This window comes from Chiloscyllium punctatum, chromosome 5, assembly GCF_047496795.1.
Source record: "Chiloscyllium punctatum isolate Juve2018m chromosome 5, sChiPun1.3, whole genome shotgun sequence".
NCBI lineage: Eukaryota > Metazoa > Chordata > Chondrichthyes > Orectolobiformes > Hemiscylliidae > Chiloscyllium > Chiloscyllium punctatum.
The window spans coordinates 41,300,139-41,327,731 of NC_092743.1; the positions used below are offsets into that span (position 1 = coordinate 41,300,139).

At 58.1% G+C, this 27,593-nt stretch overlaps 15 non-coding genes across 15 annotated transcripts; all 15 read right to left on the bottom strand.

Moving 5' to 3' along the window:
* Positions 1–6,654: 6,654 nt before the first annotated feature.
* trnay-gua (transfer RNA tyrosine (anticodon GUA)) lies at positions 6,655–6,744 on the bottom strand. Its single transcript is given in 2 exon segments — positions 6,655–6,690; positions 6,708–6,744. It is a non-coding gene; the product is annotated as a tRNA-Tyr (tRNA).
* A 3,653-nt stretch (positions 6,745–10,397) lies between these two features.
* Positions 10,398–10,487, bottom strand: trnay-gua (transfer RNA tyrosine (anticodon GUA)). Its single transcript is given in 2 exon segments — positions 10,398–10,433; positions 10,451–10,487. It is a non-coding gene; the product is annotated as a tRNA-Tyr (tRNA).
* Positions 10,488–12,123: 1,636 nt separating this feature from the next.
* trnay-gua (transfer RNA tyrosine (anticodon GUA)) lies at positions 12,124–12,213 on the bottom strand. The gene is given in 2 exon segments: positions 12,124–12,159; positions 12,177–12,213. It is a non-coding gene; the product is annotated as a tRNA-Tyr (tRNA).
* Positions 12,214–13,378: 1,165 nt separating this feature from the next.
* trnay-gua (transfer RNA tyrosine (anticodon GUA)) lies at positions 13,379–13,468 on the bottom strand. The gene is given in 2 exon segments: positions 13,379–13,414; positions 13,432–13,468. It is a non-coding gene; the product is annotated as a tRNA-Tyr (tRNA).
* Positions 13,469–14,633: 1,165 nt separating this feature from the next.
* Positions 14,634–14,723, bottom strand: trnay-gua (transfer RNA tyrosine (anticodon GUA)). The gene is given in 2 exon segments: positions 14,634–14,669; positions 14,687–14,723. It is a non-coding gene; the product is annotated as a tRNA-Tyr (tRNA).
* Positions 14,724–15,888: 1,165 nt separating this feature from the next.
* On the bottom strand, positions 15,889–15,978 carry trnay-gua (transfer RNA tyrosine (anticodon GUA)). Its single transcript is given in 2 exon segments — positions 15,889–15,924; positions 15,942–15,978. It is a non-coding gene; the product is annotated as a tRNA-Tyr (tRNA).
* Positions 15,979–17,143: 1,165 nt separating this feature from the next.
* Positions 17,144–17,233, bottom strand: trnay-gua (transfer RNA tyrosine (anticodon GUA)). Its single transcript is given in 2 exon segments — positions 17,144–17,179; positions 17,197–17,233. It is a non-coding gene; the product is annotated as a tRNA-Tyr (tRNA).
* Positions 17,234–18,398: 1,165 nt separating this feature from the next.
* Positions 18,399–18,488, bottom strand: trnay-gua (transfer RNA tyrosine (anticodon GUA)). The gene is given in 2 exon segments: positions 18,399–18,434; positions 18,452–18,488. It is a non-coding gene; the product is annotated as a tRNA-Tyr (tRNA).
* Positions 18,489–19,652: 1,164 nt separating this feature from the next.
* Positions 19,653–19,742, bottom strand: trnay-gua (transfer RNA tyrosine (anticodon GUA)). Its single transcript is given in 2 exon segments — positions 19,653–19,688; positions 19,706–19,742. It is a non-coding gene; the product is annotated as a tRNA-Tyr (tRNA).
* A 1,164-nt stretch (positions 19,743–20,906) lies between these two features.
* On the bottom strand, positions 20,907–20,996 carry trnay-gua (transfer RNA tyrosine (anticodon GUA)). Its single transcript is given in 2 exon segments — positions 20,907–20,942; positions 20,960–20,996. It is a non-coding gene; the product is annotated as a tRNA-Tyr (tRNA).
* A 1,164-nt stretch (positions 20,997–22,160) lies between these two features.
* Positions 22,161–22,250, bottom strand: trnay-gua (transfer RNA tyrosine (anticodon GUA)). The gene is given in 2 exon segments: positions 22,161–22,196; positions 22,214–22,250. It is a non-coding gene; the product is annotated as a tRNA-Tyr (tRNA).
* Positions 22,251–23,415: 1,165 nt separating this feature from the next.
* trnay-gua (transfer RNA tyrosine (anticodon GUA)) lies at positions 23,416–23,505 on the bottom strand. The gene is given in 2 exon segments: positions 23,416–23,451; positions 23,469–23,505. It is a non-coding gene; the product is annotated as a tRNA-Tyr (tRNA).
* Positions 23,506–24,670: 1,165 nt separating this feature from the next.
* On the bottom strand, positions 24,671–24,760 carry trnay-gua (transfer RNA tyrosine (anticodon GUA)). Its single transcript is given in 2 exon segments — positions 24,671–24,706; positions 24,724–24,760. It is a non-coding gene; the product is annotated as a tRNA-Tyr (tRNA).
* Positions 24,761–25,925: 1,165 nt separating this feature from the next.
* Positions 25,926–26,015, bottom strand: trnay-gua (transfer RNA tyrosine (anticodon GUA)). The gene is given in 2 exon segments: positions 25,926–25,961; positions 25,979–26,015. It is a non-coding gene; the product is annotated as a tRNA-Tyr (tRNA).
* Positions 26,016–27,179: 1,164 nt separating this feature from the next.
* On the bottom strand, positions 27,180–27,269 carry trnay-gua (transfer RNA tyrosine (anticodon GUA)). The gene is given in 2 exon segments: positions 27,180–27,215; positions 27,233–27,269. It is a non-coding gene; the product is annotated as a tRNA-Tyr (tRNA).
* Between the last annotated feature and the right edge of the window lie 324 nt (positions 27,270–27,593).

Below are 27,593 nucleotides of genomic sequence, written 5' to 3' on the forward strand. Positions count from 1 at the left end.
TCTTCGGGAACTGGGCCGACCAATCCTCTATCCCCTTCACCGTCAGGACTGACCACCTGAAGGTGCTGGGTATTTGGTTCGGGGGGGCTGGGGCGTGCGCCAAGACCTGGGAGGAGCGGATCAGGAAGATGAGACAGAAACTAGGCAGATGGGGGCAACGGTCGCTCTCCATCGCGGGAAAAAACCTGGTCATCAGGTGTGAGGTACTCTCAGTATTGCTATATGTGGCACAGGTCTGGCCTATCCCCAGGACCTGTGCCGCCGCAGTCACCCGGGCCATCTTCCAATTCATTTGGAGATCAAAGATGGACCGGGTCCGAAGAGACTCTATGTACAAAGACCGGTGCAATGGGGGAAAAAACACGCCCAATGCCACCCTCACCCTGATGGCCACCTTTGTGTGTGGCTGCATCAAGCTGTGCGTGGATCCCCGGTACGCAAACACCAAGTGTCACTACGTACTGAGGTTCTACCTGTCCCCGGTGTTGCGAAGGATGGGCCTGGCCTCGCTGCCGCGGAATGCTCCGAGTAGTTGGACCGTTCCGTATCACCTGTCCTTCGTGGAGAAATTTATGAGGAAAAACACCTTTGACCACAAGTCCATCAGGAAGTGGTCAGCACGTAGCGTCCTTGAGACCCTTCAGGAAAAGGAGAGGGCGGATCCTGTCGAGCGGTTCCCTGAGCAGACTGTCAAAGCCATTTGGCAGAATGCCTCATCGCCAGAACTTTCCAACAAGCACCAAGACGTGGCTTGGCTGGTGGTGAGAAGGGCTCTGCCTGTGAGATCCTTTATGCACGCCCGGACTCTCTGCCGCACCGCACGCTGCCCTCGAAGTGGCTGCGGGGGGGACGAGACTGTCACACACCTCCTTCTGGAATGTGCCTATGCAGAGGAAGTCTGGAGAGGAATGCAGTGGTGCTTGTCGAGGTTCGTCCCGAGCAGCGCCGTGACGCGGGACTCCGTGCTCTACGGCCTGTTCCCCGGGACTCACACCGAGACGAACATTAACTGCGCCTGGAGGATCATCAACTCGGTGAAGGACGCTCTCTGGGCGGTCCGAAACCTGTTGATCTTCCAGCTGAAGGAGTTGACCCCGACCGAGTGTTGCAGACTGGCACATTCCAAGGTCCAAGACTACGTGTTGAGGGACGCGCTGAAGCTTGGGGCAGCTGCCGCCAAGGCGCGGTGGGGAAAGACCACTGTGTAAGATCGGCCTGCCGAAAGAAGAACAGGGGGCCCATACAGACGTTTTTTTGGGCTCTGCTGATGCCTCAGCCAAATATATGTATAGATACAAGATTGAAAAAATGCACAGGATTGTAAAGGACAAGAATAAAGTCGAATCTGTGTTTGTAAATATGGACATATGTATGGCATGATCCAATGTACAGACCATCAAATCATTTATGAATAAAGTATATTTTTGAAATAAAAAAAAAAAGTACTCTCAGTATTGCTATATGTGGCACAGGTCTGGCCTATCCCCAGGACCTGTGCCGCCACAGTCACCCGGGCCATCTTCCAATTCATTTGGAGATCAAAGGTGGACCGGGTCCGAAGAGACTCAATGTACAAAGACCGGTGCAATGGGGGAAAAAACACGCCCAGACTCTCTGCCGCACCGCACGCTGCCCTCGAAGTGGCTGCGGGGGGGACGAGACTGTCACACACCTCCTTCTGGAATGTGCCTATGCAGAGGAAGTCTGGAGAGGAATGCAGTGGTGCTTGTCGAGGTTCGTCCCGAGCAGCGCCGTGACGCGGGACTCCGTGCTCTACGGCCTGTTCCCCGGGACTCACACCAGTAAGAGGCAGGTCAAGGTAACTCTGAGGGCCGATGACAGTGGGAACATCCTCCACCCACCCTCGAGCTTCGCAATCGGAGGGAGCAGAGGCTACCTGACATATGCAGGGCAGCCCAAAGTGTGCCGAACCTGCGGGAAGTCGGGACGTGTGGCGGTGGATTGCAAAGTGACCATCTGCAGGAACTGCAAACAGGAGGGTCACTTGACTAATGACTGTCGGGAGGAAAAGAGCTGCAACCTGTGCGGGGAGGCGGGCCACATGTACAAGGCCTGCCCAAGACGAGGAGCCGCCACCTACGCACAGATGGCCGGAGGTGGCAACACGAGCCGCGGACCGACAAAGTCCAACGAGGTACCGCGAATCAGCAAAGGAACGGTGCCTGGAGGCACCCAGAAGGAAGGGAAAGTTGTAGGGGAGCAGGCAGCAGACAGCGGGGAGATGCAGCAGCCGACCCAAGCTCCTGCAAGACAGACGGAGGAAATGGAAGAGGAGGGATCAAAGGAGGCAGAGCAGTGGATTATCGTTAAAAACAGGAAAAGGAAACCTCTCGAGGGCCCCAAAGCCACCAAGCGAAGGGGGAAGAGACACCTCCAAGAGGAGGATACAGGCAGCTCCTCCGAGGGTGAGGACGGGCACAAGAAGGGTCGCCTCCGGAGGAAGAGGCAGAGCGCCGTGGGGAGAAAGGAGGGCAACACCGCCCAAGAAGGAAAAGACGATCCCTCTGAGGGGATGGGTGAAGGCCTCCCCCTACCCGGTGAGAACCAAGGGGTACCCACCGGCCCACAGCTCCAGGGAACTGGGAGCAGCGTCCCAGTGACAGCCCTGATGTCAGATGGAGAACGGGGCGATGCGGACCCTGGGTCTGACACGATGACACCAGAGCGGGGAAATGACTCCAGCGTGGAGCCGGACAACTACCTCAGCCCTGGGAAGGTCCAGCAGTTTGCTGTCACCACGGGGATGCACGCAGCTACCCCACTGGAGCAAGACCAGAAGAAAATGGACACTGGTAACCCCGCAAACTGTTAAAATGGGGTTTAAAATTGCCAGCATAAATGTGCGTAGCATTAAAGCGGCTACGCGATGTGTTTCAACGCTGGCCTTCCTGGCCAACGTCAAAGCCGATGTCCTGTTTCTGCAGGAGTGCGGGATACCGCACCTCAGCAGTTACAGGAGATGGTCGAGCTTGTGGGCCCACGGGCCGTCAGTGTGGTCGGGGGGCAACGATAGCCGCGCCTCCGGCCTGGGTATCCTGTTGCGGGGAGGCAACTTCACCATCTCCGAGGTTAAGGAGGTGGTGGGCGGGCGCCTCCTCGTCGTGGACGTCAAATACAGAAACGCTCCCGTGAGACTAATCAACGTGTACGCCTCAGTGGGTAAGAGTGAACGGTTGGCCGTCCTGCAACAGCTTCCACTGCTGCTGGCTACATCCAGGCCGGTCATTCTGGCCGGAGACTTCAACTGCATCATTGATGCTGATGGACGATCCGGCGGGGGGGACAGTAAACCGGACGCTACGTCCAGGGCCGTGATGGAAACGGTCAAAGACGCCAAGCTGCACGACGTCTTCAGCGCCCCTGCAGACGGAGCGCAGCGTAGATACACCTGGTCACGGGCAGACGGGTCTATCCGCTCAAGGATAGATTACCTGTTTGTGTCCCGAACGCTCTCGGTCAGATCCACCGACGTCAAGCCGGTGTTCTTCTCTGACCACTGCCTCCTGCTGGCCGACTGTCACCTACAGGACGAACAGCGGGCGGGCAAGGGAACGTGGAAACTGAACACTAAGCTGTTGACCCCGGGAAACATCGAAGAGCTCAAGAGGGATTACGCAGGTTGGAGAACCGTGAAGCCCCTCTTTGAGTCTCCAGCGGACTGGTGGGAAACGGTAAAAGGGAACATCAAGAGGTTCTTTATCCTCAAAGGTGTCCAGGAGGCGAGAGAGAGGCGGGGAAAACTGTCCCAGCTCCAGGAAAGTATGCAGAACCTGCTCCTGCTGCAGACGATGGGGGTGGATGTCACGGAGGACCTCAAGGAGGTGAAGGGCCAGCAAGCCTCGCTCTTTGCCTCGGAGGCCTCCAGGATAATCTTCCGGTCCAGGGTCCGCTCGGTGGAGCAGGACGAGACGTGCTCACGTTTCTTCTTCCAGAAGGTGCACAAAGAGAGCTCCGTGCTCAGCAGCCTGAAGAAAGAGGATGGCTCGGTAACGTCATCTCAGGCTGACGTCATGAGGATCAGCAAATCCTTCTACGCCAGCCTGTATGACTCGAAGCCGACCGACAGCGCGGCCTCCCAGTCGTTCCTGTCCTCTATCACGGAGGTCCTAGATGACGGAACACGAGAGAGGCTGGACCAGCCGCTATCTCTGGATGAACTGACCAAGGCCCTCGAATCCTTCGAAAAGAATAAAACTCCCGGAAGCGACGGCTTACCGGTCGAGGTTTATTCCGCTCTTTGGGACTTGATCGGCCAGGACCTGCTGGAGGTGTATGTCAGTATGCTCCGGGCAGGTACCATGAGTGAATCCATGAGGAAAGGCATCATCACCCTCGTCTACAAGCGGAAGGGGGAGAGGGAGGAAATTAGAAATTGGAGACCGATCTCACTGTTAAATGCAGACTACAAAATCCTGTCAAAGGTCATCGCCAACCGGGTCAGGTCTGCTCTGGGATCGGTGATCCACCCGGACCAAACCTGTGCTGTACCGGGCAGGAAGATCTCTGAGAGTCTCGCACTCCTCAGGGATACGATCGCCTACGTGCAGGACAGGGGGGTGGACACCTGCCTCATCAGCCTGGACCAGGAGAAAGCCTTTGACAGGATATCGCATACATATATGAGGGATGTCCTCTCCAAAATGGGCTTTGGGGAGGGAATCGGAAATTGGATCAGACTGCTCTACACCAACATTGTCAGTGCAGTCTCAATCAATGGGTGGGAATCAGATAGCTTCCCTGAAAGATCTGGAGTCAGGCAGGGATGCCCTCTCTCACCCGCCTTGTTTGTGTGTTGCATAGAGCCATTTGCCGAATCCATCAGGAAGGATGCGAGCCTGAGAGGGGTGACTATTCCTGGCAGCGGGGGCCTGCAGGTTAAGGCCTCCCTGTACATGGATGACGTCGCTGTTTTCTGCTCGGATCCGCTGTCCGTGCACAGACTCGTGTGCATCTGCGACCAGTTCGAACGGGCCTCGGGGGCCAAGGTAAACCGAGGCAAGAGCGAGGCCATGCTCTTCGGGAACTGGGCCGACCAATCCTCTATCCCCTTCACCGTCAGGACTGACCACCTGAAGGTGCTGGGTATTTGGTTCGGGGGGGCTGGGGCGTGCGCCAAGACCTGGGAGGAGCGGATCAGGAAGATGAGACAGAAACTAGGCAGATGGGGGCAACGGTCGCTCTCCATCGCGGGAAAAAACCTGGTCATCAGGTGTGAGGTCCTCTCAGTATTGCTATATGTGGCACAGGTCTGGCCTATCCCCAGGACCTGTGCCGCCGCAGTCACCCGGGCCATCTTCCAATTCATTTGGAGATCAAAGATGGACCGGGTCCGAAGAGACTCTATGTACAAAGACCGGTGCAATGGGGGAAAAAACACGCCCAATGCCACCCTCACCCTGATGGCCACCTTTGTGTGTTGCTGCATCAAGCTGTGCGTGGATCCCCGGTACGCAAACACCAAGTGTCACTACGTACTGAGGTTCTACCTGTCCCCGGTGTTGCGAAGGATGGGCCTGGCCTCGCTGCCGCGGAACGCTCCGAGTAGTTGGACCGTTCCGTATCACCTGTCCTTCGTGGAGAAATTTATGAGGAAAAACACCTTTGACCACAAGTCCATCAGGAAGTGGTCAGCACGTAGCGTCCTTGAGACCCTTCGGGAAAAGGAGAGGGCGGATCCTGTCGAGCGGTTCCCTGAGCAGACTGTCAAAGCCATTTGGCAGAATGCCTCATCGCCAGAACTTTCCAACAAGCACCAAGACGTGGCTTGGCTGGTGGTGAGAAGGGCTCTGCCTGTGAGATCCTTTATGCACGCCCGGACTCTCTGCCGCACCGCACGCTGCCCTCGAAGTGGCTGCGGGGGGGACGAGACTGTCACACACCTCCTTCTGGAATGTGCCTATGCAGAGGAAGTCTGGAGAGGAATGCAGTGGTGCTTGTCGAGGTTCGTCCCGAGCAGCGCCGTGACGCGGGACTCCGTGCTCTACGGCCTGTTCCCCGGGACTCACACCGAGACGAACATTAACTGCGCCTGGAGGATCATCAACTCGGTGAAGGACGCTCTCTGGGCGGTCCGAAACCTGTTGATCTTCCAGCTGAAGGAGTTGACCCTGACCGAGTGTTGCAGACTGGCACATTCCAAGGTCCAAGACTACGTGTTGAGGGACGCGCTGAAGCTTGGGGCAGCTGCCGCCAAGGCGCGGTGGGGAAAGACCACCGTGTAAGATCGGCCTGCCTAAAGAAGAACAGGGGCCCCATGCGGACGTTTTTTTGGGCTCTGCTGATGCCTCAGCCAAATACATGTATATGTACAAGATTGAAAAATGCACAGGATTGTAAATGCGAATGACAAGGATAAAGTCGAATCTGTGTTTGTAGATATGGACATATGTATGGCATGATCCAATGTACAGACCATCAAATCATTCTATGAATAAAGTATATTTTTGAAATAAAAAAAAAAGAAAACGAGGCACCCCGCTGGCCGTCAGCTGCAGCCGCAGCACGGAGACAGCTGGCTGGTTGCAGAGGGGGAAGGGTGTGTGCCGACGTGTCGCGTTTTCAGCTCATCTGTGTTGCTGTGGCCCGCGTGCTGGTGGATGCTCACTGTTTGCAAAAGGCAGCAGGGTGGGGGGCTCCTTCAAGCCGGAATTGAACCGGCGACCTAAGGATGACAGGTTTGCGACACACTACAGTCCTCCGCTCTACCAGCTGAGCTATCGAAGGAGAGCCCAGCAGTGGCTCTCCCTTGCTGATGCTTTGCCGCGCTCCTCCACTAATGCGACGCCGTTGCCTCCCTGAAAATCTGTCACTCTGGCAGATCCTGAGCCATTGGCTGATCTCCACAGCTTCGGCCTGTGCTGGCATGAAGAAATCGTCTCGAGTGCTGATCCGAAACTGCCAGATTCTGCCGGTACAGTACCTGACTCGCAGCTTCGTGTACATGTCAGGTTAGGGTTTGGGCCGCAGCTTACCGACTGGTTCAAGTTGCCTCCAAACACGTCCATGACGTGCCCGCTGACCTCAGGCGACTCACCCACCACCGGAGTGATCCTTTCAAGGAGCTGACTTTCACCCCGCAGGGAAAAAACATCAACGCCGCAGGCGTTTCCCTTCGCTGCGCAGCTCGACTTCCTTCCTACGCTGCACCCTGAAACAGCAGGACCTGCCTATCGCTCACGCGTGAAGCTTTGGATCTTTCGGGACCACTCTCAGGGAGGCGGCGTACGCAAACGGTATTCCGTCTGCTGCAGACCAGCTGAGTGAGTGGGTGCACTCGCAGTTTTAAAAGCAAGTGGAGAATGCGGGCATCGATCCCACTACCTCACGCGTGCGCTCCAACAGTTGAACTAATCCCCCGGTAGGTGAGCCGGCCACGCTTTCGCTCCTTCCGCAGTGGATCCTGAGCAGCCACGCTCCAGGATGTGCAGGAAATCCTCTCATCCGTCGGACGGCTGAGACCAAACATTGCTGATGCCTGTCTCGCTGAAACGACCAACTTGTCGGAGGAGCGGCAGCGGCAGCTGGTGGACTCAGGCGAGGCGGAAGGCCCCATGGACGAGGAAAGAAGTGCTGAGGCGATGGCGATTGCTGATGGAAACGACTTCAGCCTTGGCGCAGCCACCACGAGCGTGAGGTGACGTCGCAGGGCCCCGCCTGACTGATAGAAGACTTCATTTGGTTGCAGTGAGCACAAAGTGCTTTCATGCGTTTGTGTCGAAAACGAGGCACCCTGCTGGCCGTCAGCTGCAGCCGCAGCACGGAGACAGCTGGCTGGTTGCAGAGGGGGAAGGGCGTGTGCCGACGTGTCGCCTTTTCAGCTCATCTGTGTTGCTGTGGCCCGCGTGCTGGTGGATGCTCACTGTTTGCAAAAAGCAGCAGGGTGGGGGGCTCCTTCGAGCCGGCGACCTAAGGATGACAGGTTGGCGAGACACTACAGTCCTCCGCTCTACCAGCTGAGCTATCGAAGGAGAGCCCAGCAGTGGCTCTCCCTTGCTGATGCTTGGCCGCGCTCCTCCACTAATGCGACGTCGTTGCCTCCCTGAAAATCTGTCACTCTGGCAGATCCTGAGCCACTGGCTGATCTCCACAGCTTCGGCCTGTGCTGGCATGAAGAAATCGTCTCGAGTGCTGATCCGAAACTGCCAGATTCTGCCGGTACAGTACCTGACTCGCAGCTTCGTGTACATGTCAGGTTAGGGTTTGGGCCGCAGCTTACCGACCGGTTCAAGTTGCCTCCAAACACGTCCAGGACGTGCCCGCTGACCTCAGGCGACTCACCCACCACCGGTGTGATCCTTTCAAGGAGCTGACTTTCACCCCGCAGGGAAAAAACATCAACGCCGCAGGCGTTTCCCTTCGCTGCGCAGCTCGACTTCCTTCCTACGCTGCACCCTGAAACAGCAGGACCTGCCTGTCGCTCACGCGTGAAGCTTTTGATCTTTCGGGACCACTCTCAGGGAGGCGGCGTACGCAAACGGTATTCCGTCTGCTGCAGACCAGCTGAGTGAGTGGGTGCACTCGCAGTTTTAAAAGCAAGTGGAGAATGCGGGCATCGATCCCACTACCTCACGCGTGTGCTCCAACAGTTGAACTAATCCCCCGGTAGGTGAGCCGGCCACGCTTTCGCTCCTTCCGCAGTGGATCCTGAGCAGCCACGCTCCAGGATGTGCAGGAAATCCTCTCATCCGTCGGACGGCTGAGACCAAACATTGCTGATGCCTGTCTCGCTGAAACGACCAACTTGTCGGAGGAGCGGCAGCGGCAGCTGGTGGACTCAGGCGAGGCGGAAGGCCCCATGGACGAGGAAAGAAGTGCTGAGGCGATGGCGATTGCTGATGGAAACGACTTCAGCCTTGGCGCAGCCACCACGAGCGTGAGGTGACGTCGCAGGGCCCCGCCTGACTGATAGAAGACTTCATTTGGTTGCAGTGAGCACAAAGTGCTTTCATGCGTTTGTGTCGAAAACGAGGCACCCTGCTGGCCGTCAGCTGCAGCCGCAGCACGGAGACAGCTGGCTGGTTGCAGAGGGGGAAGGGCGTGTGCCGACGTGTCGCCTTTTCAGCTCATCTGTGTTGCTGTGGCCCGCGTGCTGGTGGATGCTCACTGTTTGCAAAAAGCAGCAGGGTGGGGGGCTCCTTCGAGCCGGCGACCTAAGGATGACAGGTTGGCGAGACACTACAGTCCTCCGCTCTACCAGCTGAGCTATCGAAGGAGAGCCCAGCAGTGGCTCTCCCTTGCTGATGCTTGGCCGCGCTCCTCCACTAATGCGACGTCGTTGCCTCCCTGAAAATCTGTCACTCTGGCAGATCCTGAGCCACTGGCTGATCTCCACAGCTTCGGCCTGTGCTGGCATGAAGAAATCGTCTCGAGTGCTGATCCGAAACTGCCAGAGTCTGCCGGTACAGTACCTGACTCGCAGCTTCGTGTACATGTCAGGTTAGGGTTTGGGCCGCAGCTTACCGACTGGTTCAAGTTGCCTCCAAACACGTCCAGGACGTGCCCGCTGACCTCAGGCGACTCACCCACCACCGGTGTGATCCTTTCAAGGAGCTGACTTTCACCCCGCAGGGAAAAAACATCAACGCCGCAGGCATTTCCCTTCGCTGCGCAGCTCGACTTCCTTCCGACGCTGCACCCTGAAACAGCAGGACCTGCCTATCGCTCACGCGTGAAGCTTTGGATCTTTCGGGACCACTCTCAGGGAGGCGGCGTACGCAAACGGTATTCCGTCTGCTGCAGACCAGCTGAGTGAGTGGGTGCACTCGCAGTTTTAAAAGCAAGTGGAGAATGCGGGCATCGATCCCACTACCTCACGCGTGCGCTCCAACAGTTGAACTAATCCCCCGGGAGGTGAGCCGGCCACGCTTTCGCTCCTTCCGCAGTGGATCCTGAGCAGCCACGCTCCAGGATGTGCAGGAAATCCTCTCATCCGTCAGACGGCTGAGACCAAACATTGCTGATGCCTGTCTCGCTGAAACGACCAACTTGTCGGAGGAGCGGCAGCGGCAGCTGGTGGACTCAGGCGAGGCGGAAGGCCCCATGGACGAGGAAAGAAGTGCTGAGGCGATGGCGATTGCTGGTGGAAACGACTTCAGCCTTGGCGCAGCCACCACGAGCGTGAGGTGACGTCGCAGGGCCCCGCCTGACTGATAGAAGACTTCATTTGGTTGCAGTGAGCACAAAGTGCTTTCATGCGTTTGTGTCGAAAACGAGGCACCCTGCTGGCCGTCAGCTGCAGCCGCAGCACGGAGACAGCTGGCTGGTTGCAGAGGGGGAAGGGCGTGTGCCGACGTGTCGCCTTTTCAGCTCATCTGTGTTGCTGTGGCCCGCGTGCTGGTGGATGCTCACTGTTTGCAAAAAGCAGCAGGGTGGGGGGCTCCTTCGAGCCGGAATTGAACCGGCGACCTAAGGATGACAGGTTGGCGAGACACTACAGTCCTCCGCTCTACCAGCTGAGCTATCGAAGGAGAGCCCAGCAGTAGCTCTCCCTTGCTGATGCTTGGCCGCGCTCCTCCACTAATGCGACGTCGTTGCCTCCCTGAAAATCTGTCACTCTGGCAGATCCTGAGCCACTGGCTGATCTCCACAGCTTCGGCCTGTGCTGGCATGAAGAAATCGTCTCGAGTGCTGATCCGAAACTGCCAGAGTCTGCCGGTGCAGTACCTGACTCGCAGCTTCGTGTACATGTCAGGTTAGGGTTTGGGCCGCAGCTTACCGACTGGTTCAAGTTGCCTCCAAACACGTCCAGGACGTGCCCGCTGACCTCAGGCGACTCACCCACCACCGGTGTGATCCTTTCAAGGAGCTGACTTTCACCCCGCAGGGAAAAAACATCAACGCCGCAGGCGTTTCCCTTCGCTGCGCAGCTCGACTTCCTTCCTACGCTGCACCCTGAAACAGCAGGACCTGCCTGTCGCTCACGCGTGAAGCTTTTGATCTTTCGGGACCACTCTCAGGGAGGCGGCGTACGCAAACGGTATTCCGTCTGCTGCAGACCAGCTGAGTGAGTGGGTGCACTCGCAGTTTTAAAAGCAAGTGGAGAATGCGGGCATGAATCCCACTACCTCACGTGTGCGCTCCAACAGTTGACTAATCCCCCGGTAGGTGAGCCGGCCATGCTTTCGCTCCTTCCGCAGTGGATCCTGAGCAGCCACGCTCCAGGATGTGCAGGAAATCCTCTCACCCGTCGGACGGCTGAGACCAAACATTGCTGATGCCTGTCTCGCTGAAAGAACCAACTTGTCGGAGGAGCGGCAGCGGCAGCTGGTGGACTCAGGCGAGGCGGAAGGCCCCATGGACGAGGAAAGAAGTGCTGAGGCAATGGCGATTGCTGATTGGAGGTGGAAACGACTTCAGCCTTGGCGCAGCCACCACGAACGTGAGGTGACGTCGCAGGGCCCCGCCTGACTGATAGAAGACTTCATTTGGTTGCAGTGAGCACAAAGTGCTTTCATGCGTTTGTGTCGAAAACGAGGCACCCTGCCCGGGACTCACACCGAGACGAACATTAACTGCGCCTGGACGATCATCAACTCGGTGAAGGACGCTCTCTGGGCGGTCCGAAACCTGTTGATCTTCCAGCTGAAGGAGTTGACCCCGACCGAGTGTTGCAGACTGGCACATTCCAAGGTCCAAGACTACGTGTTGAGGGACGCGCTGAAGCTTGGGGCAGCTGCCGCCAAGGCGCGGTGGGGAAAGACCACTGTGTAAGATCGGCCTGCCGAAAGAAGAACAGGGGGCCCATACAGACGTTTTTTTGGGCTCTGCTGATGCCTCAGCCAAATATATGTATATATACAAGATTGAAAAAATGCACAGGATTGTAAAGGACAAGAATAAAGTCGAATCTGTGTTTGTAAATATGGACATATGTATGGCATGATCCAATGTACAGACCATCAAATCATTTATGAATAAAGTATATTTTTGAAATAAAAAAAAACCCTGCTGGCCGTCAGCTGCAGCCGCAGCACGGAGACAGCTGGCTGGTTGCAGAGGGGGAAGGGCGTGTGCCGACGTGTCGCGTTTTCAGCTCATCTGTGTTGCTGTGGCCCGCGTGCTGGTGGATGCTCACTGTTTGCAAAAAGCAGCAGGGTGGGGGGCTCCTTCGAGCCGGAATTGAACCGGCGACCTAAGGATGACAGGTTGGCGAGACACTACAGTCCTCCGCTCTACCAGCTGAGCTATCGAAGGAGAGCCCAGCAGTGGCTCTCCCTTGCTGATGCTTGGCCGCGCTCCTCCACTAATGCGACGTCGTTGCCTCCCTGAAAATCTGTCACTCTGGCAGATCCTGAGCCACTGGCTGATCTCCACAGCTTCGGCCTGTGCTGGCATGAAGAAATCGTTTCGAGTGCTGATCCGAAACTGCCAGATTCTGCCGGTGCAGTACCTGACTCGCAGCTTCGTGTACATGTCAGGTTAGGGTTTGGGCCGCAGCTTACCGACCGGTTCAAGTTGCCTCCAAACACGTCCAGGACGTGCCCGCTGACCTCAGGCGACTCACCCACCACCGGTGTGATCCTTTCAAGGAGCTGACTTTCACCCCGCAGGGAAAAAACATCAACGCCGCAGGCGTTTCCCTTCGCTGCGCAGCTCGACTTCCTTCCTACGCTGCACCCTGAAACAGCAGGACCTGCCTGTCGCTCACGCGTGAAGCTTTTGATCTTTCGGGACCACTCTCAGGGAGGCGGCGTACGCAAACGGTATTCCGTCTGCTGCAGACCAGCTGAGTGAGTGGGTGCACTCGCAGTTTTAAAAGCAAGTGGAGAATGCGGGCATCGATCCCACTACCTCACGCGTGCGCTCCAACAGTTGAACTAATCCCCCGATAGGTGAGCCGGCCACGCTTTCGCTCCTTCCGCAGTGGATCCTGAGCAGCCACGCTCCAGGATGTGCAGGAAATCCTCTCATCCGTCGGACGGCTGAGACCAAACATTGCTGATGCCTGTCTCGCTGAAACGACCAACTTGTCGGAGGAGCGGCAGCGGCAGCTGGTGGACTCAGGCGAGGCGGAAGGCCCCATGGACGAGGAAAGAAGTGCTGAGGCGATGGCGATTGCTGGTGGAAACGACTTCAGCCTTGGCGCAGCCACCACGAGCGTGAGGTGACGTCGCAGGGCCCCGCCTGACTGATAGAAGACTTCATTTGGTTGCAGTGAGCACAAAGTGCTTTCATGCGTTTGTGTCGAAAACGAGGCACCCTGCTGGCCGTCAGCTGCAGCCGCAGCACGGAGACAGCTGGCTGGTTGCAGAGGGGGAAGGGCATGTGCCGACGTGTCGCCTTTTCAGCTCATCTGTGTTGCTGTGGCCCGCGTGCTGGTGGATGCTCACTGTTTGCAAAAAGCAGCAGGGTGGGGGGCTCCTTCGAGCCGGAATTGAACCGGCTACCTAAGGATGACAGGTTGGCGAGACACTACAGTCCTCCGCTCTACCAGCTGAGCTATCGAAGGAGAGCCCAGCAGTAGCTCTCCCTTGCTGATGCTTGGCCGCGCTCCTCCACTAATGCGACGTCGTTGCCTCCCTGAAAATCTGTCACTCTGGCAGATCCTGAGCCACTGGCTGATCTCCACAGCTTCGGCCTGTGCTGGCATGAAGAAATCGTCTCGAGTGCTGATCCGAAACTGCCAGAGTCTGCCGGTGCAGTACCTGACTCGCAGCTTCGTGTACATGTCAGGTTAGGGTTTGGGCCGCAGCTTACCGACCGGTTCGAGTTGCCTCCAAACACGTCCAGGACGTGCCCGCTGACCTCAGGCGACTCACCCACCACCGGTGTGATCCTTTCAAGGAGCTGACTTTCACCCCGCAGGGAAAAAACATCAACGCCGCAGGCGTTTCCCTTCGCTGCGCAGCTCGACTTCCTTCCTACGCTGCACCCTGAAACAGCAGGACCTGCCTGTCGCTCACGCGTGAAGCTTTTGATCTTTCGGGACCACTCTCAGGGAGGCGGCGTACGCAAACGGTATTCCGTCTGCTGCAGACCAGCTGAGTGAGTGGGTGCACTCGCAGTTTTAAAAGCAAGTGGAGAATGCGGGCATCGATCCCACTACCTCACGCGTGCGCTCCAACAGTTGAACTAATCCCCCGATAGGTGAGCCGGCCACGCTTTCGCTCCTTCCGCAGTGGATCCTGAGCAGCCACGCTCCAGGATGTGCAGGAAATCCTCTCATCCGTCGGACGGCTGAGACCAAACATTGCTGATGCCTGTCTCGCTGAAACGACCAACTTGTCGGAGGAGCGGCAGCGGCAGCTGGTGGACTCAGGCGAGGCGGAAGGCCCCATGGACGAGGAAAGAAGTGCTGAGGCGATGGCGATTGCTGGTGGAAACGACTTCAGCCTTGGCGCAGCCACCACGAGCGTGAGGTGACGTCGCAGGGCCCCGCCTGACTGATAGAAGACTTCATTTGGTTGCAGTGAGCACAAAGTGCTTTCATGCGTTTGTGTCGAAAACGAGGCACCCTGCTGGCCGTCAGCTGCAGCCGCAGCACGGAGACAGCTGGCTGGTTGCAGAGGGGGAAGGGCGTGTGCCGACGTGTCGCCTTTTCAGCTCATCTGTGTTGCTGTGGCCCGCGTGCTGGTGGATGCTCACTGTTTGCAAAAAGCAGCAGGGTGGGGGGCTCCTTCGAGCCGGAATTGAACCGGCAACCTAAGGATGACAGGTTGGCGAGACACTACAGTCCTCCGCTCTACCAGCTGAGCTATCGAAGGAGAGCCCAGCAGTAACTCTCCCTTGCTGATGCTTGGCCGCGCTCCTCCACTAATGCGACGTCGTTGCCTCCCTGAAAATCTGTCACTCTGGCAGATCCTGAGCCACTGGCTGATCTCCACAGCTTCGGCCTGTGCTGGCATGAAGAAATCGTCTCGAGTGCTGATCCGAAACTGCCAGAGTCTGCCGGTGCAGTACCTGACTCGCAGCTTCGTGTACATGTCAGGTTAGGGTTTGGGCCGCAGCTTACCGACCGGTTCGAGTTGCCTCCAAACACGTCCAGGACGTGCCCGCTGACCTCAGGCGACTCACCCACCACCGGTGTGATCCTTTCAAGGAGCTGACTTTCACCCCGCAGGGAAAAAACATCAACGCCGCAGGCGTTTCCCTTCGCTGCGCAGCTCGACTTCCTTCCTACGCTGCACCCTGAAACAGCAGGACCTGCCTGTCGCTCACGCGTGAAGCTTTTGATCTTTCGGGACCACTCTCAGGGAGGCGGCGTACGCAAACGGTATTCCGTCTGCTGCAGACCAGCTGAGTGAGTGGGTGCACTCGCAGTTTTAAAAGCAAGTGGAGAATGCGGGCATCGATCCCACTACCTCACGCGTGCGCTCCAACAGTTGAACTAATCCCCCGGTAGGTGAGCCGGCCACGCTTTCGCTCCTTCCGCAGTGGATCCTGAGCAGCCACGCTCCAGGATGTGCAGGAAATCCTCTCATCCGTCGGACGGCTGAGACCAAACATTGCTGATGCCTGTCTCGCTGAAACGACCAACTTGTCGGAGGAGCGGCAGCGGCAGCTGGTGGACTCAGGCGAGGCGGAAGGCCCCATGGACGAGGAAAGAAGTGCTGAGGCGATGGCGATTGCTGGTGGAAACGACTTCAGCCTTGGCGCAGCCACCACGAGCGTGAGGTGACGTCGCAGGGCCCCGCCTGACTGATAGAAGACTTCATTTGGTTGCAGTGAGCACAAAGTGCTTTCATGCGTTTGTGTCGAAAACGAGGCACCCTGCTGGCCGTCAGCTGCAGCCGCAGCACGGAGACAGCTGGCTGGTTGCAGAGGGGGAAGGGCGTGTGCCGACGTGTCGCCTTTTCAGCTCATCTGTGTTGCTGTGGCCCGCGTGCTGGTGGATGCTCACTGTTTGCAAAAAGCAGCAGGGTGGGGGGCTCCTTCGAGCCGGAATTGAACCGGCTACCTAAGGATGACAGGTTGGCGAGACACTACAGTCCTCCGCTCTACCAGCTGAGCTATCGAAGGAGAGCCCAGCAGTAGCTCTCCCTTGCTGATGCTTGGCCGCGCTCCTCCACTAATGCGACGTCGTTGCCTCCCTGAAAATCTGTCACTCTGGCAGATCCTGAGCCACTGGCTGATCTCCACAGCTTCGGCCTGTGCTGGCATGAAGAAATCGTCTCGAGTGCTGATCCGAAACTGCCAGAGTCTGCCGGTGCAGTACCTGACTCGCAGCTTCGTGTACATGTCAGGTTAGGGTTTGGGCCGCAGCTTACCGACCGGTTCGAGTTGCCTCCAAACACGTCCAGGACGTGCCCGCTGACCTCAGGCGACTCACCCACCACCGGTGTGATCCTTTCAAGGAGCTGACTTTCACCCCGCAGGGAAAAAACATCAACGCCGCAGGCGTTTCCCTTCGCTGCGCAGCTCGACTTCCTTCCTACGCTGCACCCTGAAACAGCAGGACCTGCCTGTCGCTCACGCGTGAAGCTTTTGATCTTTCGGGACCACTCTCAGGGAGGCGGCGTACGCAAACGGTATTCCGTCTGCTGCAGACCAGCTGAGTGAGTGGGTGCACTCGCAGTTTTAAAAGCAAGTGGAGAATGCGGGCATCGATCCCACTACCTCACGCGTGCGCTCCAACAGTTGAACTAATCCCCCGATAGGTGAGCCGGCCACGCTTTCGCTCCTTCCGCAGTGGATCCTGAGCAGCCACGCTCCAGGATGTGCAGGAAATCCTCTCATCCGTCGGACGGCTGAGACCAAACATTGCTGATGCCTGTCTCGCTGAAACGACCAACTTGTCGGAGGAGCGGCAGCGGCAGCTGGTGGACTCAGGCGAGGCGGAAGGCCCCATGGACGAGGAAAGAAGTGCTGAGGCGATGGCGATTGCTGGTGGAAACGACTTCAGCCTTGGCGCAGCCACCACGAGCGTGAGGTGACGTCGCAGGGCCCCGCCTGACTGATAGAAGACTTCATTTGGTTGCAGTGAGCACAAAGTGCTTTCATGCGTTTGTGTCGAAAACGAGGCACCCTGCTGGCCGTCAGCTGCAGCCGCAGCACGGAGACAGCTGGCTGGTTGCAGAGGGGGAAGGGCGTGTGCCGACGTGTCGCCTTTTCAGCTCATCTGTGTTGCTGTGGCCCGCGTGCTGGTGGATGCTCACTGTTTGCAAAAAGCAGCAGGGTGGGGGGCTCCTTCGAGCCGGAATTGAACCGGCAACCTAAGGATGACAGGTTGGCGAGACACTACAGTCCTCCGCTCTACCAGCTGAGCTATCGAAGGAGAGCCCAGCAGTAACTCTCCCTTGCTGATGCTTGGCCGCGCTCCTCCACTAATGCGACGTCGTTGCCTCCCTGAAAATCTGTCACTCTGGCAGATCCTGAGCCACTGGCTGATCTCCACAGCTTCGGCCTGTGCTGGCATGAAGAAATCGTCTCGAGTGCTGATCCGAAACTGCCAGAGTCTGCCGGTGCAGTACCTGACTCGCAGCTTCGTGTACATGTCAGGTTAGGGTTTGGGCCGCAGCTTACCGACCGGTTCGAGTTGCCTCCAAACACGTCCAGGACGTGCCCGCTGACCTCAGGCGACTCACCCACCACCGGTGTGATCCTTTCAAGGAGCTGACTTTCACCCCGCAGGGAAAAAACATCAACGCCGCAGGCGTTTCCCTTCGCTGCGCAGCTCGACTTCCTTCCTACGCTGCACCCTGAAACAGCAGGACCTGCCTGTCGCTCACGCGTGAAGCTTTTGATCTTTCGGGACCACTCTCAGGGAGGCGGCGTACGCAAACGGTATTCCGTCTGCTGCAGACCAGCTGAGTGAGTGGGTGCACTCGCAGTTTTAAAAGCAAGTGGAGAATGCGGGCATCGATCCCACTACCTCACGCGTGCGCTCCAACAGTTGAACTAATCCCCCGGTAGGTGAGCCGGCCACGCTTTCGCTCCTTCCGCAGTGGATCCTGAGCAGCCACGCTCCAGGATGTGCAGGAAATCCTCTCATCCGTCGGACGGCTGAGACCAAACATTGCTGATGCCTGTCTCGCTGAAACGACCAACTTGTCGGAGGAGCGGCAGCGGCAGCTGGTGGACTCAGGCGAGGCGGAAGGCCCCATGGACGAGGAAAGAAGTGCTGAGGCGATGGCGATTGCTGGTGGAAACGACTTCAGCCTTGGCGCAGCCACCACGAGCGTGAGGTGACGTCGCAGGGCCCCGCCTGACTGATAGAAGACTTCATTTGGTTGCAGTGAGCACAAAGTGCTTTCATGCGTTTGTGTCGAAAACGAGGCACCCTGCTGGCCGTCAGCTGCAGCCGCAGCACGGAGACAGCTGGCTGGTTGCAGAGGGGGAAGGGCGTGTGCCGACGTGTCGCCTTTTCAGCTCATCTGTGTTGCTGTGGCCCGCGTGCTGGTGGATGCTCACTGTTTGCAAAAAGCAGCAGGGTGGGGGGCTCCTTCGAGCCGGAATTGAACCGGCGACCTAAGGATGACAGGTTGGCGAGACACTACAGTCCTCCGCTCTACCAGCTGAGCTATCGAAGGAGAGCCCAGCAGTGGCTCTCCCTTGCTGATGCTTGGCCGCGCTCCTCCACTAATGCGACGTCGTTGCCTCCCTGAAAATCTGTCACTCTGGCAGATCCTGAGCCACTGGCTGATCTCCACAGCTTCGGCCTGTGCTGGCATGAAGAAATCGTCTCGAGTGCTGATCCGAAACTGCCAGAGTCTGCCGGTACAGTACCTGACTCGCAGCTTCGTGTACATGTCAGGTTAGGGTTTGGGCCGCAGCTTACCGACCGGTTCAAGTTGCCTCCAAACACGTCCAGGACGTGCCCGCTGACCTCAGGCGACTCACCCACCACCGGTGTGATCCTTTCAAGGAGCTGACTTTCACCCCGCAGGGAAAAAACATCAACGCCGCAGGCCTTTCCCTTCGCTGCGCAGCTCGACTTCCTTCCTACGCTGCACCCTGAAACAGCAGGACCTGCCTGTCGCTCACGCGTGAAGCTTTTGATCTTTCGGGACCACTCTCAGGGAGGCGGCGTACGCAAACGGTATTCCGTCTGCTGCAGACCAGCTGAGTGAGTGGGTGCACTCGCAGTTTTAGAAGCAAGTGGAGAATGCGGGCATGAATCCCACTACCTCACGTGTGCGCTCCAACAGTTGACTAATCCCCCGGTAGGTGAGCCGGCCACGCTTTCGCTCCTTCCGCAGTGGATCCTGAGCAGCCACGCTCCAGGATGTGCAGGAAATCCTCTCACCCGTCGGACGGCTGAGACCAAACATTGCTGATGCCTGTCTCGCTGAAACGACCAACTTGTCGGAGGAGCGGCAGCGGCAGCTGGTGGACTCAGGCGAGGCGGAAGGCCCCATGGACGAGGAAAGAAGTGCTGAGGCAATGGCGATTGCTGGTGGAAACGACTTCAGCCTTGGCGCAGCCACCACGAGCGTGAGGTGACGTCGCAGGGCCCCGCCTGACTGATAGAAGACTTCATTTGGTTGCAGTGAGCACAAAGTGCTTTCATGCGTTTGTGTCGAAAACGAGGCACCCTGCTGGCCGTCAGCTGCAGCCGCAGCACGGAGACAGCTGGCTGGTTGCAGAGGGGGAAGGGCGTGTGCCGACGTGTCGCCTTTTCAGCTCATCTGTGTTGCTGTGGCCCGCGTGCTGGTGGATGCTCACTGTTTGCAAAAAGCAGCAGGGTGGGGGGCTCCTTCGAGCCGGAATTGAACCGGCGACCTAAGGATGACAGGTTGGCGAGACACTACAGTCCTCCGCTCTACCAGCTGAGCTATCGAAGGAGAGCCCAGCAGTGGCTCTCCCTTGCTGATGCTTGGCCGCGCTCCTCCACTAATGCGACGTCGTTGCCTCCCTGAAAATCTGTCACTCTGGCAGATCCTGAGCCACTGGCTGATCTCCACAGCTTCGGCCTGTGCTGGCATGAAGAAATCGTCTCGAGTGCTGATCCGAAACTGCCAGAGTCTGCCGGTACAGTACCTGACTCGCAGCTTCGTGTACATGTCAGGTTAGGGTTTGGGCCGCAGCTTACCGACCGGTTCAAGTTGCCTCCAAACACGTCCAGGACGTGCCCGCTGACCTCAGGCGACTCACCCACCACCGGTGTGATCCTTTCAAGGAGCTGACTTTCACCCCGCAGGGAAAAAACATCAACGCCGCAGGCGTTTCCCTTCGCTGCGCAGCTCGACTTCCTTCCTACGCTGCACCCTGAAACAGCAGGACCTGCCTGTCGCTCACGCGTGAAGCTTTTGATCTTTCGGGACCACTCTCAGGGAGGCGGCGTACGCAAACGGTATTCCGTCTGCTGCAGACCAGCTGAGTGAGTGGGTGCACTCGCAGTTTTAGAAGCAAGTGGAGAATGCGGGCATGAATCCCACTACCTCACGTGTGCGCTCCAACAGTTGACTAATCCCCCGGTAGGTGAGCCGGCCACGCTTTCGCTCCTTCCGCAGTGGATCCTGAGCAGCCACGCTCCAGGATGTGCAGGAAATCCTCTCACCCGTCGGACGGCTGAGACCAAACATTGCTGATGCCTGTCTCGCTGAAACGACCAACTTGTCGGAGGAGCGGCAGCGGCAGCTGGTGGACTCAGGCGAGGCGGAAGGCCCCATGGACGAGGAAAGAAGTGCTGAGGCGATGGCGATTGCTGATGGAAACGACTTCAGCCTTGGCGCAGCCACCACGAGCGTGAGGTGACGTCGCAGGGCCCCGCCTGACTGATAGAAGACTTCATTTGGTTGCAGTGAGCACAAAGTGCTTTCATGCGTTTGTGTCGAAAACGAGGCACCCTGCTGGCCGTCAGCTGCAGCCGCAGCACGGAGACAGCTGGCTGGTTGCAGAGGGGGAAGGGCGTGTGCCGACGTGTCGCCTTTTCAGCTCATCTGTGTTGCTGTGGCCCGCGTGCTGGTGGATGCTCACTGTTTGCAAAAAGCAGCAGGGTGGGGGGCTCCTTCGAGCCGGAATTGAACCGGCGACCTAAGGATGACAGGTTGGCGAGACACTACAGTCCTCCGCTCTACCAGCTGAGCTATCGAAGGAGAGCCCAGCAGTGGCTCTCCCTTGCTGATGCTTGGCCGCGCTCCTCCACTAATGCGACGTCGTTGCCTCCCTGAAAATCTGTCACTCTGGCAGATCCTGAGCCACTGGCTGATCTCCACAGCTTCGGCCTGTGCTGGCATGAAGAAATCGTCTCGAGTGCTGATCCGAAACTGCCAGATTCTGCCGGTACAGTACCTGACTCGCAGCTTCGTGTACATGTCAGGTTAGGGTTTGGGCCGCAGCTTACCGACCGGTTCAAGTTGCCTCCAAACACGTCCAGGACGTGCCCGCTGACCTCAGGCGACTCACCCACCACCGGTGTGATCCTTTCAAGGAGCTGACTTTCACCCCGCAGGGAAAAAACATCAACGCCGCAGGCGTTTCCCTTCGCTGCGCAGCTCGACTTCCTTCCTACGCTGCACCCTGAAACAGCAGGACCTGCCTGTCGCTCACGCGTGAAGCTTTTGATCTTTCGGGACCACTCTCAGGGAGGCGGCGTACGCAAACGGTATTCCGTCTGCTGCAGACCAGCTGAGTGAGTGGGTGCACTCGCAGTTTTAGAAGCAAGTGGAGAATGCGGGCATGAATCCCACTACCTCACGTGTGCGCTCCAACAGTTGACTAATCCCCCGGTAGGTGAGCCGGCCACGCTTTCGCTCCTTCCGCAGTGGATCCTGAGCAGCCACGCTCCAGGATGTGCAGGAAATCCTCTCACCCGTCGGACGGCTGAGACCAAACATTGCTGATGCCTGTCTCGCTGAAACGACCAACTTGTCGGAGGAGCGGCAGCGGCAGCTGGTGGACTCAGGCGAGGCGGAAGGCCCCATGGACGAGGAAAGAAGTGCTGAGGCGATGGCGATTGCTGATGGAAACGACTTCAGCCTTGGCGCAGCCACCACGAGCGTGAGGTGACGTCGCAGGGCCCCGCCTGACTGATAGAAGACTTCATTTGGTTGCAGTGAGCACAAAGTGCTTTCATGCGTTTGTGTCGAAAACGAGGCACCCTGCTGGCCGTCAGCTGCAGCCGCAGCACGGAGACAGCTGGCTGGTTGCAGAGGGGGAAGGGCGTGTGCCGACGTGTCGCCTTTTCAGCTCATCTGTGTTGCTGTGGCCCGCGTGCTGGTGGATGCTCACTGTTTGCAAAAAGCAGCAGGGTGGGGGGCTCCTTCGAGCCGGAATTGAACCGGCGACCTAAGGATGACAGGTTGGCGAGACACTACAGTCCTCCGCTCTACCAGCTGAGCTATCGAAGGAGAGCCCAGCAGTGGCTCTCCCTTGCTGATGCTTGGCCGCGCTCCTCCACTAATGCGACGTCGTTGCCTCCCTGAAAATCTGTCACTCTGGCAGATCCTGAGCCACTGGCTGATCTCCACAGCTTCGGCCTGTGCTGGCATGAAGAAATCGTCTCGAGTGCTGATCCGAAACTGCCAGATTCTGCCGGTACAGTACCTGACTCGCAGCTTCGTGTACATGTCAGGTTAGGGTTTGGGCCGCAGCTTACCGACCGGTTCAAGTTGCCTCCAAACACGTCCAGGACGTGCCCGCTGACCTCAGGCGACTCACCCACCACCGGTGTGATCCTTTCAAGGAGCTGACTTTCACCCCGCAGGGAAAAAACATCAACGCCGCAGGCGTTTCCCTTCGCTGCGCAGCTCGACTTCCTTCCTACGCTGCACCCTGAAACAGCAGGACCTGCCTGTCGCTCACGCGTGAAGCTTTTGATCTTTCGGGACCACTCTCAGGGAGGCGGCGTACGCAAACGGTATTCCGTCTGCTGCAGACCAGCTGAGTGAGTGGGTGCACTCGCAGTTTTAAAAGCAAGTGGAGAATGCGGGCATCGATCCCACTACCTCACGCGTGCGCTCCAACAGTTGAACTAATCCCCCGGTAGGTGAGCCGGCCACGCTTTCGCTCCTTCCGCAGTGGATCCTGAGCAGCCACGCTCCAGGATGTGCAGGAAATCCTCTCACCCGTCGGACGGCTGAGACCAAACATTGCTGATGCCTGTCTCGCTGAAACGACCAACTTGTCGGAGGAGCGGCAGCGGCAGCTGGTGGACTCAGGCGAGGCGGAAGGCCCCATGGACGAGGAAAGAAGTGCTGAGGCGATGGCGATTGCTGATGGAAACGACTTCAGCCTTGGCGCAGCCACCACGAGCGTGAGGTGACGTCGCAGGGCCCCGCCTGACTGATAGAAGACTTCATTTGGTTGCAGTGAGCACAAAGTGCTTTCATGCGTTTGTGTCGAAAACGAGGCACCCTGCTGGCCGTCAGCTGCAGCCGCAGCACGGAGACAGCTGGCTGGTTGCAGAGGGGGAAGGGCGTGTGCCGACGTGTCGCCTTTTCAGCTCATCTGTGTTGCTGTGGCCCGCGTGCTGGTGGATGCTCACTGTTTGCAAAAAGCAGCAGGGTGGGGGGCTCCTTCGAGCCGGAATTGAACCGGCGACCTAAGGATGACAGGTTGGCGAGACACTACAGTCCTCCGCTCTACCAGCTGAGCTATCGAAGGAGAGCCCAGCAGTGGCTCTCCCTTGCTGATGCTTGGCCGCGCTCCTCCACTAATGCGACGTCGTTGCCTCCCTGAAAATCTGTCACTCTGGCAGATCCTGAGCCACTGGCTGATCTCCACAGCTTCGGCCTGTGCTGGCATGAAGAAATCGTCTCGAGTGCTGATCCGAAACTGCCAGATTCTGCCGGTACAGTACCTGACTCGCAGCTTCGTGTACATGTCAGGTTAGGGTTTGGGCCGCAGCTTACCGACCGGTTCAAGTTGCCTCCAAACACGTCCAGGACGTGCCCGCTGACCTCAGGCGACTCACCCACCACCGGTGTGATCCTTTCAAGGAGCTGACTTTCACCCCGCAGGGAAAAAACATCAACGCCGCAGGCGTTTCCCTTCGCTGCGCAGCTCGACTTCCTTCCTACGCTGCACCCTGAAACAGCAGGACCTGCCTGTCGCTCACGCGTGAAGCTTTTGATCTTTCGGGACCACTCTCAGGGAGGCGGCGTACGCAAACGGTATTCCGTCTGCTGCAGACCAGCTGAGTGAGTGGGTGCACTCGCAGTTTTAAAAGCAAGTGGAGAATGCGGGCATCGATCCCACTACCTCACGCGTGCGCTCCAACAGTTGAACTAATCCCCCGGTAGGTGAGCCGGCCACGCTTTCGCTCCTTCCGCAGTGGATCCTGAGCAGCCACGCTCCAGGATGTGCAGGAAATCCTCTCATCCGTCGGACGGCTGAGACCAAACATTGCTGATGCCTGTCTCGCTGAAACGACCAACTTGTCGGAGGAGCGGCAGCGGCAGCTGGTGGACTCAGGCGAGGCGGAAGGCCCCATGGACGAGGAAAGAAGTGCTGAGGCGATGGCGATTGCTGGTGGAAACGACTTCAGCCTTGGCGCAGCCACCACGAGCGTGAGGTGACGTCGCAGGGCCCCGCCTGACTGATAGAAGACTTCATTTGGTTGCAGTGAGCACAAAGTGCTTTCATGCGTTTGTGTCGAAAACGAGGCACCCTGCTGGCCGTCAGCTGCAGCCGCAGCACGGAGACAGCTGGCTGGTTGCAGAGGGGGAAGGGCGTGTGCCGACGTGTCGCCTTTTCAGCTCATCTGTGTTGCTGTGGCCCGCGTGCTGGTGGATGCTCACTGTTTGCAAAAAGCAGCAGGGTGGGGGGCTCCTTCGAGCCGGAATTGAACCGGCGACCTAAGGTTGACAGGTTGGCGAGACACTACAGTCCTCCGCTCTACCAGCTGAGCTATCGAAGGAGAGCCCAGCAGTATCTCTCCCTTGCTGATGCTTGGCCGCGCTCCTCCACTAATGCGACGTCGTTGCCTCCCTGAAAATCTGTCACTCTGGCAGATCCTGAGCCACTGGCTGATCTCCACAGCTTCGGCCTGTGCTGGCATGAAGAAATCGTCTCGAGTGCTGATCCGAAACTGCCAGAGTCTGCCGGTGCAGTACCTGACTCGCAGCTTCGTGTACATGTCAGGTTAGGGTTTGGGCCGCAGCTTACCGACCGGTTCGAGTTGCCTCCAAACACGTCCAGGACGTGCCCGCTGACCTCAGGCGACTCACCCACCACCGGTGTGATCCTTTCAAGGAGCTGACTTTCACCCCGCAGGGAAAAACCATCAACGCCGCAGGCGTTTCCCTTCGCTGCGCAGCTCGACTTCCTTCCTACGCTGCACCCTGAAACAGCAGGACCTGCCTGTCGCTCACGCGTGAAGCTTTTGATCTTTCGGGACCACTCTCAGGGAGGCGGCGTACGCAAACGGTATTCCGTCTGCTGCAGACCAGCTGAGTGAGTGGGTGCACTCGCAGTTTTAAAAGCAAGTGGAGAATGCGGGCATCGATCCCACTACCTCACGCGTGCGCTCCAACAGTTGAACTAATCCCCCGGTAGGTGAGCCGGCCACGCTTTCGCTCCTTCCGCAGTGGATCCTGAGCAGCCACGCTCCAGGATGTGCAGGAAATCCTCTCATCCGTCGGACGGCTGAGACCAAACATTGCTGATGCCTGTCTCGCTGAAACGACCAACTTGTCGGAGGAGCGGCAGCGGCAGCTGGTGGACTCAGGCGAGGCGGAAGGCCCCATGGACGAGGAAAGAAGTGCTGAGGCGATGGCGATTGCTGGTGGAAACGACTTCAGCCTTGGCGCAGCCACCACGAGCGTGAGGTGACGTCGCAGGGCCCCGCCTGACTGATAGAAGACTTCATTTGGTTGCAGTGAGCACAAAGTGCTTTCATGCGTTTGTGTCGAAAACGAGGCACCCTGCTGGCCGTCAGCTGCAGCCGCAGCACGGAGACAGCTGGCTGGTTGCAGAGGGGGAAGGGCGTGTGCCGACGTGTCGCCTTTTCAGCTCATCTGTGTTGCTGTGGCCCGCGTGCTGGTGGATGCTCACTGTTTGCAAAAAGCAGCAGGGTGGGGGGCTCCTTCGAGCCGGAATTGAACCGGCGACCTAAGGATGACAGGTTGGCGAGACACTACAGTCCTCCGCTCTACCAGCTGAGCTATCGAAGGAGAGCCCAGCAGTGGCTCTCCCTTGCTGATGCTTGGCCGCGCTCCTCCACTAATGCGACGTCGTTGCCTCCCTGAAAATCTGTCACTCTGGCAGATCCTGAGCCACTGGCTGATCTCCACAGCTTCGGCCTGTGCTGGCATGAAGAAATCGTCTCGAGTGCTGATCCGAAACTGCCAGAGTCTGCCGGTACAGTACCTGACTCGCAGCTTCGTGTACATGTCAGGTTAGGGTTTGGGCCGCAGCTTACCGACCGGTTCAAGTTGCCTCCAAACACGTCCAGGACGTGCCCGCTGACCTCAGGCGACTCACCCACCACCGGTGTGATCCTTTCAAGGAGCTGACTTTCACCCCGCAGGGAAAAAACATCAACGCCGCAGGCGTTTCCCTTCGCTGCGCAGCTCGACTTCCTTCCTACGCTGCACCCTGAAACAGCAGGACCTGCCTGTCGCTCACGCGTGAAGCTTTTGATCTTTCGGGACCACTCTCAGGGAGGCGGCGTACGCAAACGGTATTCCGTCTGCTGCAGACCAGCTGAGTGAGTGGGTGCACTCGCAGTTTTAGAAGCAAGTGGAGAATGCGGGCATGAATCCCACTACCTCACGTGTGCGCTCCAACAGTTGACTAATCCCCCGGTAGGTGAGCCGGCCACGCTTTCGCTCCTTCCGCAGTGGATCCTGAGCAGCCACGCTCCAGGATGTGCAGGAAATCCTCTCACCCGTCGGACGGCTGAGACCAAACATTGCTGATGCCTGTCTCGCTGAAACGACCAACTTGTCGGAGGAGCGGCAGCGGCAGCTGGTGGACTCAGGCGAGGCGGAAGGCCCCATGGACGAGGAAAGAAGTGCTGAGGCAATGGCGATTGCTGGTGGAAACGACTTCAGCCTTGGCGCAGCCACCACGAGCGTGAGGTGACGTCGCAGGGCCCCGCCTGACTGATAGAAGACTTCATTTGGTTGCAGTGAGCACAAAGTGCTTTCATGCGTTTGTGTCGAAAACGAGGCACCCTGCTGGCCGTCAGCTGCAGCCGCAGCACGGAGACAGCTGGCTGGTTGCAGAGGGGGAAGGGCGTGTGCCGACGTGTCGCCTTTTCAGCTCATCTGTGTTGCTGTGGCCCGCGTGCTGGTGGATGCTCACTGTTTGCAAAAAGCAGCAGGGTGGGGGGCTCCTTCGAGCCGGAATTGAACCGGCGACCTAAGGATGACAGGTTGGCGAGACACTACAGTCCTCCGCTCTACCAGCTGAGCTATCGAAGGAGAGCCCAGCAGTGGCTCTCCCTTGCTGATGCTTGGCCGCGCTCCTCCACTAATGCGACGTCGTTGCCTCCCTGAAAATCTGTCACTCTGGCAGATCCTGAGCCACTGGCTGATCTCCACAGCTTCGGCCTGTGCTGGCATGAAGAAATCGTCTCGAGTGCTGATCCGAAACTGCCAGAGTCTGCCGGTACAGTACCTGACTCGCAGCTTCGTGTACATGTCAGGTTAGGGTTTGGGCCGCAGCTTACCGACCGGTTCAAGTTGCCTCCAAACACGTCCAGGACGTGCCCGCTGACCTCAGGCGACTCACCCACCACCGGTGTG